Source organism: Carettochelys insculpta, chromosome 1 (genome assembly GCF_033958435.1).
Source record: "Carettochelys insculpta isolate YL-2023 chromosome 1, ASM3395843v1, whole genome shotgun sequence".
NCBI classification, from domain to species: Eukaryota; Metazoa; Chordata; order Testudines; family Carettochelyidae; genus Carettochelys; species Carettochelys insculpta.
Genome location: NC_134137.1, coordinates 204517081 through 204526873, shown reverse-complemented (window position 1 = coordinate 204526873; position 9793 = coordinate 204517081).

Here is a 9793-nt window from a genome sequence, read left to right as displayed (position 1 = left end):
CAACACTATACTTATAGCCACATGCTATAAGCCCTCCATAATATTTGTGAAGGAAAGGGTGAACGCTGTACTCAGGATAGGACCACTGAGTCTCAGCACCTGGAAGCTGAGATTGAGCACCCCAAGACCAGGGCTATTAGAGGGGCATAGCGCGGGGCCATAAAGATCAGGTAAGTCTTGAGGCAGCAATTTCATGCTGACAGCCAGTAATAATTGTTGCCAAGCATGGGAGTACAGTGGCTGCAATGCTAGTGGAGCACTGATTGGTCCATGTGATACACTTGGAACAATAATTCCTGTTGCTTTGCTGGGGTGTTCTTGCTTGTTTTCATGCATCGAAATTAAAAAATGTTTCTGAACTCCAGAATTTCATTCACTCAGAACAACAAACATAGAGAACATGTTGCATGACATAGCTGCCATTTACGGGGTTTGGAGGAAAGGAGGAAGCAAGGCTGAGGCACGTTTTACAGATTTGTGTATGTGCGAGTATCCTACGCAGCCAAGCCATCTGATGTGCTGTGCAACGGGGTGCTGCAATTCAGCAGGACTGCACCACACAGAAAGGGTGTGGAGTGCATGGGGTGCCTTCAGGAGCCTGCAAGGCTGGAAGGTGAAGGAGCAGTGTGGAACGCAGCAGGTACCAACTGCGGACAGGATGTCAAAAACTTGTTGGAGGTGAGAAAGTGGCATGTGGAAAACAGTTTTGGGCCGGGGGCTGGGACAGGCATTCACGGAACAGCTCCACCTATTGTGCTAGCAGCAGCTGGAGTGTGCCCGAAGCGCCAGACTATTTAAGAGCTGCTCCGTGGCTTCGTTCCAAGGCTGAGCATTTTCCTTCCACTCCCTCATTCGAGTCTTTCTTTCCAGCAGCAGCAGCAGCCTGTAGCATATTTTCACACAATAAGTCATCTTTACTTCTTTAAGGATGTTTCCTTGCCCTGCTTCTGTGGAATAGCAGAGTGCAGCAAACTGGGAGATGGGGTGGAGCAACTTCTCAGTTGCTCCAGCTCCTGCCACTGTGTGGAAGAGGGATGATCCCTGCTGCTGTCCCGCATCAGGGCCCCCAGAAATCCCCTGGCTCGCGTCATGCAGGAAGGAGGCTTTGGGGGTGAGGTACAATGGCAATTTGGAGGGAGTGAGAAGAGGTCAGGTGTGGACAGAGCAGGGGCAGGACTTCGGAAGGGGTGGAGTGAGGCAGGTGGAGTCTCTCAGGGCTGGGGTATCTCAGGCCTGGGCACCATGGGAGTTGCCCAGGACCCCTCTAGGGATGGCCCTGACCCCAGGGCTGTATCCAGAGTGCAGCACGCGCTATGCTTCCTGAGGTGGTTTACCCAGAGTGCAGCAACTGTGGAGCCAGTGTGCACAAAGTGCTTTGCCACTGTGGACACCTTGGGAGTTACAGCGCTCTTGAACTGACTGACTGCACTGTAACCTGCCCGTGTAGTCTTGGCCTGAATTGAGAAAGGGAGGGAAGGTGTTACAGATGGGAACTGGGAAACCATTTCAGGCATAAGGTGCACAAAGACATGAAGCTGAGAAGTATAAGAGATGGCAAAGGTCTGTTAGGGTACAGGGGCGTGTAGAAAGAAGATGGGGCTTCAGAAAAAATATCACAGAAATGCAGGTGAGGCAGTTACGAAGAACCTACAAGATGAGGAGAAAGTATCTGAATTTGATGCATCAAGACTGGAAGCCAGTAAAGGCATTCAGGAAGGAAAACTAAAGTAGTAGCCTTTTGTCTATGGTTATAGTACTCAAATGATGACCAAAGCTCACAGCAATGATTTAGGAACAGAAGGTGGAACGTGAAGGCCAGATTTTAATGCTATTTGGGGTAGGAAAATAGGACCGAGTGAGCCCGGATGGAGTAAGGAACAAGCCAGGTGAGTGGGGGGGGAAAAAATCGGCAATGTTGAGAGGCTGACAGGCTTGCTGTAGCGGTCTGAATTGTTACTCTGTAGTTTTCCTTTCAGTGAACTTGCCATTGTAATACTATTTCTGTTCTTTGCCAATAGCCTTTTACAACTGCCTTTTCAACAAGAAAGAATGCTGTAGATTACAGAACAGCAAGCTAGCTGTGAACTCTGGCATTGCCTTCTGTGGAAGAAAAGCTTTCTTCCATTGCTGCCACAGACCTGCATCACCACTCCAGTTCCCCTCAGACAGGTTGAAGAAAAATGCAGTTACCGTTGGTCCACCCCTTCTTTGCTGGATCAGGCATCACAAGCTCTCCTTGTCCAGTGTCCCCCTGCCAACAGCTCTTCATGCCTATTGATGGTCCACTTATTCTTGTAACTTGGCAAGGTCACTTAAATTCCTCCCATCTTCTAGGATTATAATGTCCCAAATGGACAGGGTCTCAGGTCACACTTGACAGCCATATGATGTCTTCTGTCTCTTCAGGGCTCCTCTTCCACTCCACTTCTGTCAGAGCCGTGCCCTACCGCTTCCTTGTGGAGTGTCTTCAGGTACATTTAGGCTGGAAGAAAAAAAGGCTTGAGTTATAGGGCCGTCTCATTGCTGTGCAGAGTTCCAGACTCAGGCTGAAGATATACCAGCCGTGTATATTTGTGGCTGCTTGCACACATGATGACGTCTAGGGCCCTTCCATCCCATAAGGTCTTAGAGCACAGGTGCCAGCCCAAGCCTGAAAGTCTACAAAGCAATGAAGCAGCACCACTCAACACTTCAGTCTGTTGGCACCAGCCAGGTGTGGGAGTCTAGTTGCTGTACAGAGATATCAACCAGCTCAAAAGCAAAACAAGCCACAGCACATCAAAAACAACTCCTGAGTGTCCCCCCCTTCTACTCCACCCTCACTCCTGGCCACTCCTCGGTTCTCTTGTAGAACGCTGACTCAGAGGCTGTCTCCCTGGAGCCCCAGCCCTCATCAGGAGCCTTAGCTCCACGGCCATCTGCCTGGGGCCTGGCCCTGGCTTAAGGGTCTCCTTCAGCACCGCTGCCATCTACAACCAGGGACCATCCCAGGGTGTAAACTCCCTCTCAAAGCTCTTTTTACCATCTGAGCTCTTCTAGCCTTTGTGTAAAGCCCCTCACTCTCCCAGTTGGGCCTACTGACTAAGAAAGTCCATCTGAAACCCCCGTGTGATAAGAATCAGTTGGTAAGGTAACTGATTGCCCCTAGCAAGACTGATCCTGACTCCCTTTAAAGGCCAGCCAAACTATCCCCTAGTACTAGAGGTCCATTGCTCTCCCGGGGCTGAAGAGGCCCTTCAGCTCCTAGTGCAGACTCACACTGCAGATTCTGGACGGGAGAAGTCAGTCGAAGAGCGAGGTGGTTGCCAGCCGTGTATATTTGTGGCTGCTTGCACAGATGATGATGTCATTTTGGCCTTTAAAATATTTTAACGTTACCGTATTTTTTTCCTCCCGTGTTCTTGCTCATAGTTTCTGCTCCCCGCTAATCATGATTTGCCTGAAATTAAGATTGCAGTTCTAAGATGGTATTTTTAAGCAAGATTTCACAGAAGCAGCAATGCTTGTTCAAGATTCCAGTTACCAGATAACAAAGCCAAAAAAACACCTGAGAAAGGCTACAGCTCAGTCCTGGATGTCACAGATTCCATGATTTTATGAGACTTCCAGCCAGGGCCTCTGCAGCCAGGATGGTGGTGCTTTGGGCTCTAGCTGTAGGTGGTAGGACTCTGGACTTCCATGATTTATTGCCCACATCCTGCCCATGACTTTTAATAAAAATACATCACCTGTGCCAAAATCATACCCTTAATCGTGAGCAACTGTAACATTATTAAATGTAGGACTGAGTCAGTGTAAACAGAGTGATCTTGTATTCTGATGTTTATGTGAGGAAATAAACCAAGTGATAGCACAACTGCAGGCCCAGGTATTTTAGGTTTATTATCCCTCACAACATGTTTGTTTATAGAACTAGGATTTTGGAATTACTGTACATCCTTGGTTTTAGAGAGAGGCAGTCTATATTTTCTCTGGTGATTTGTTGAAAAGAAGCCAAAGTTCAGCTAGCCAGAAATACCTTCATTCAAACATGTAGCTTCCGCCGCAGCTGCTCTGTGACCGAACATCCTATTCTTGACTTAAGTATTCAGCACCTACCTTCTCAAACTCACTGGGGATTCTTGGCAGGAGCCCAAGCAGAAACAGCTCCGGGAACCACACTATGTCCCCAACATACACCACAAGCATGTTTTTTTTTTAATTTACACTAACAGCATTTTGGCAGGGGGAGGAGGAAAAAAAAGACACGAGTCATTTCTTCATGGTGGCACATCCACCGGTGCAAGCCCAACATCTTACTTAGTATTCACTGGCTACACTTGCACTTGGAGGGAGAAATGTTATTCCAGGCTTGCACAGACATACTCTCGCTAGCATTCATAGAACTATTGTGCTAAAATAGTGGTGTACAGCCATAGCATGACCAATAGCGAGTGGCGGCAAAGGCTAGCTGCCCAAAACACACATCAATGGGGTCTGTGACAACTAGCCAGTACCACTGCTACCCCTGCCGGTGCTATTGGGGCTGCAGGACGATTTTTAGCAGGCTCTTAGTTCTATAAAGAAACATGTTTAGGTCAATGAGAGTTGGCAGCGGTACATCTACATGAGCCAAATCACCCCTATCTCCATGATAGATCCAGCCCTTTTCTCCCTCAGTCAGCCTCTCCATGAGGTAGATAACAAACGAATGGGCCACAGTTTAACTCCCCTTCCAACCCTATAGGGTGTCTGGTACATCATGTTCAGGACCCTCCACTCTGCATGACTCACTCACACCAGAAAATACCCACACACGATTTTTCTGTGCAAGGTGAAGGAAGAGCCAGATGACAAGTACTCAAGCCCCCGCTAAACTGTTCCTCCATCTGCAGCATTGCTACAATCTGCTGCTCCATCGGACACGGAAACAGGAATGCTTCATTACATACGTGCAAGTCCCTTAAGTAAGCACGCCAAAAATAACGCAACATGAACAACATTTTCCAAACAGTGCCCAATTTTCAGCTTTGAGGCTATTTCCTGTATCATATATCCACAGTTAGAGGAGTTTGGGCCTCCCTCCTGTAGTCCTACCCACTGGTTTGAGGGTGATGATGTAGTAGGCAGGAAAACCCTCGCGGGGATTTAAGGGAAGGCAGCTTGAAAAGGACTTAGACAGGCCAGGAATTCTACTGCATGTTTCCCAGTAACACTCAAAATGACAATGCCTCCCACATTCAAGCTGGGGCAGCTTCACAGACTTGCTCTCCCCCTTCTCATCCCTATTGCTTCATGCAAATAAATCAGAATCCTCCCTTTTTTGTCAACCTGTGAAGGGTGCCTGGGCTGCACGGCCATCTGCAAGGCAAACAGGCCCGGGTACACGAGAACATTTAACTGCTGCAGTGGTTAAGTTCTGGATAGCTCTTTTAAGGGTATGTCTACACTGCGACTAAAAATCTGCAGCTGGCCCATGCCAGCTGACTCAGGCTCCCAGGGCTTGGGCTGCAGGGCTGTTTCATTGCAGCTATAGCTATGGTTTCCATCTCCGTAGTATATTAATCCTCCTCTCTCTCCTGTCCAGCCTTCTCCTGTAAATCCCCCCTCCTTTCCCCTGTGCAGCTCTGTATTTCTCTTTCTGCTTGGGCCAAAGATTCACAGGGAGGATAGTCAACAGGAAGTTGAGTCATATTAGCAATACATGCCAGGAATCAAAAAGTATGTTCCAGTAATTGGAACAGGACCCATTCTAGGTAGAAATCCTGTCATACTGCTGGAGACCTTCCCTGAAGCCCAGCACAACACCTCAGATCTGTTTCTAAGGAGTGGGGAGAGGAGATGAATGTCAAGACCACTTGGGTGAGTGATGGTCTCTTCAGAACTAGCCATCTGCCACAGGGTTAAAATTATTATTTCACAATGCTAGTTGCTATAGTAACAGAACTGCTTTTCTGTTTACTCATTCATCCACTCTAGGAAATACACCTTGCTCACAGTATGGTGAGCAAACCACCAAGGCTAATTCAGGGTGCATCCGGACTAAACCCATGTGCATGAATCCCCCCATAAGGGAATTTGGAAATAATCTCCCAACCTATTTTTCACCTGTTCTGTTGGGAGTGGGTTATTGTTTGAAAGTGGTAATTACAGCTTCTTTCCAGAGCTGCAAAGATAGAACCAAGGCAAAGTGAGGGAACAGAGATAACATCAGGTTAGACTAACGGCAGCATTCACTGCTTTTTTTAGTTGTATTACGCTACAAATTAGTTGGCAGTGTACTCCAGGACATGTATGAGAGGGAGAATATTATTCAGGGATCCAATACCCATCTTCATTCCTCTTTCAGTCTCTCAGCCCCACTTTACTGCACCTTTGGCTAGCACATACAGGATGGAAAAAATTTATTTAGTGGACAAAACCACTTCTGTGTCTCTCAGTTATGTACAGTGACTAAAAATATAAGAAAGCTCAATTTTGTGCACACATTGCAATCTAACTACTCAAAATACTTATTTGTGTGGAAAGACCACAGTTTGGCACAGGGCAGGGGATTAGTCATGGGAGAGGAAGCCTTTCACTTTGGTTTGATTCTGGAAGAAGAAACAGTAAAGAAGACACCCTGCAGTAACCAGCTTTTTGAGAAGTGGTTGTGTGTATCCCTCTGCTCTAGGAACATAAGTGTTTCAGACACACGTCTGAAATCCTTGAAATGGCCACCCTCATCTACGTGACGCACAACCCTGCCCTTCCTTGTGCTCCTGCATGAGGACACAAAGGGCGAAATGGCCAGAATCCTCCCTCAGTCCCCTCAGAGTGTGAAGCCCAGAACAGCTAACTATGAAAAGCAACACTGGAATACACCTTACGAGATCCACACTGGCTACAAACACACGGCTGCATCACCATTACTAGGGAAAGTAAATTTTTTACTTCAAGTGTGTCCCACTGTGAATGACCAGCAGCTGTATCCCCTCTGGAGGGGGAGAACAAAGCATTTCAGCTTTATCTGTTGAGCAGTAATTTGTCTGTAGTAGTGCTCTTCTTAACTAGGCACCTGCTCTGGTAGTTCAGTCCATTGCACAGTGTTTGGTAACATTCAATAGGTCACTACTGTGTGTTGCAGCCTGGCAGGTTTCAGAAACTGGCACATTGCTGAAGCGGGGGGGAGGGGGATGTTACTTAAGCCTTAATGTAAAAGCAGTGAAAGCAGTGCACCAAAGAAGCGGTAGCATTCCAAGCTATACTGCATTATCCACTTGTGTGTCCTTTGTGATAAGATGGCCCGGCCTTTGGAATGACTGCCTCTAACCAGAAAAACTGGGGAGACAGTCTGAGGCGTCTGGCCTGTCCGTACAGTAATAGCACTCTGAAAACATGCAGCTTGTACAACTTCTCTGCTGATATTAAGTGGGGACCTGAGGGAAAAAATGGGCAGGTAAATGGACTCAGAAGAACCGTGAGATCACATTGGGGATGACCTTAGGGAGGTCTCAGTAACGCTTTGCTATTTGACACATCAAGATTCAGCCATAAAGGTTTGGATGTCATCCACTCTCTTAGTTGAAGCAATAGTAACTAGGAGGACTGTCTTCAGAATAAAATGAAATAAGGATCTTTCTGACAAAGGCTGAATGGAGGCCTGATGTGTAACAAGAGGACAATGTCAAGGTCCCAGGCAAGGGTAGGTTCTTTGCCTCATGGGTAAGTACATCAAAATCCTTGAAGAACTTCAGTATTGTTCGGTGAGAGGTGAGCATGACAGCACAAGCAGATAGCAAGCCAAGATCGCTGTGAGGGGAACCTTTTGGGGGACATGAATGAAAAGCAAGGTGCTTCAAGATGCAGCAAATAATTGAGCATCTGCCAATGATCCAAGCTATGATCCATCATCATATGGAGAACCTCTTCCATTTTGTCAAGTGTTTCTGGGATAGATCTTCCTGGACTCACCAAGCACAGTCCCTGGCTGAGGAATTCAGCTAGCTAACATCCAGGTTGTCATATGTCGTGATCACAGGTTTGGATGAAGTATCTGATCACGATTTTCTGAAATCAAGTCTTAGCAGCATGGGACCAGAAGAGGTGAATAGACATCAGTAACAAGTCTGAAACTGCATTGGCTAGGAGGAGGCTATGACAGGGATCACAGATGGCTCTGCCTTGCTTCACTTTGAACATCACTGTAGGGATCAGATGAGTCAGCAAAAGGCCATAGAGGAGTCCTATTGCAGAAGAAAGACATCTAGTGATGGGGTCTATGGTGCAAAACAAAACAACAATTGGTCTCGTCTTTGGCGCAAACAGGACTGCCACAGCAATCCTTTAAAGCAAACCTATTGGGTCTGTGATGGATCTCAGCAGGGCGCACTCAAGATAGGTCACTGACTGTTCAAGAAATCTGCCTGGTCATTGCTGACTCTCCAGGAGATGACGAGCCATTGCCATTACTCTATATTGGCAGCTTCATGTCTGGAATTTGATGGTTTCCAAAGGTGGAGGTGCCAAGAAGGTGACTTGTGTGTTGTGCATCACAGACATGCTATCAATAGGATGTGCGCTGCAGAATTTTGGAGGAGGGCAGGAACACCGTATGGACCGGCCTGATGGCTCTGAGGGCTAGACAATGTAGCCCCAACTGCACTATAGGGTTTTTCCTGACAAAACAGACCCACCCTCTGCCCGCCCCCGGTGTCTACGCCTACAATGCAAACTGTTGACATAACTTAAAACTTTCCCTGACAGAGTTCTGTCTCTCTCCCATGAGGCAGAAAGCCTGTTGACAGAGTCCGTCGACAAAACTGTAGTTTAGACACTCTGGGGGGGACTTTTGTTGGCAGAAGAGTCTTCCATGGCACCGGCCAGCTGGAGCAGGGTGTCACCTTTTGACACCCTGCTCCACCGCAATCACAGTTCTATTCCTGGTGCCTCTGGGCAGCCTTAAAGGGAAAGGGAGCTCAGGAAACGCCCTAGCAGGAAGCAGGCAGTGTACGAGCAACAGAGGCACCATGCTCTCTGCTGCCTGCTCCCCAGCCGCTCCCTGTGGTCACAGCCACCCCATGACCCCCTCCCAAACCCTCCAGGGAGCGGGGAGAAGATCCTCAGGACCAACCCTGGGGTACGAAGGACCCACTCTGTCCATGAGGGGTCCCGCCTCTTTGTACCCCCCGTACCCCTTGATAGCAAGTCTTTGTACCACCCTGGGGTACGAAGAGGCAGAGTTGGAGATTTGGGACCTGCTGTGCCTCTGGCCCAAAGAGGCTGTCTTACTCGACTGGGCTGGCAAAAGGTGTAACACCCTGGGCTACAGGCAGGTCACCACTGCCCTGGCCATGCACGGCCACCCTGCCAGGACCATGGAATGGGTATGGCCAAAAATCAAGGAGCTGTGCCCGGGCTACACTTGGGCCTGGGATGTCACATGCCGGTCAAGGGCACAATGAGCGAGCTGCTCATATTACGCTGGGCTGCATGAGCTCCTGCAGGCAGAGGACACCCCCTGCCTACAAGCCCCCAGACATGGCAAAGGAAGCTGCCACCTTCCCATCCCCAACCCCGGATCTGGAGTTCCAGCCAGAGGAGCAGCAGCCTGGGACCCAGGCCAAGCCAGGCACAGAGGGCGCCACTGCCTTTGTTAGCACTGAGGGGACCCTCCCCCAGCCAGAGCATCCCTGAGCCTTCCCAAGGGGCCCTCTGGTGAGTACCCTGGGGTCACACACTCCAGGGCACAGGGGGTGGGCACAGGTAGGGTTGGGCAGGATCCCATCCTGCGGGATCAGCATGTGCACATGTGTACAAGGCTGGGTGTTCCACC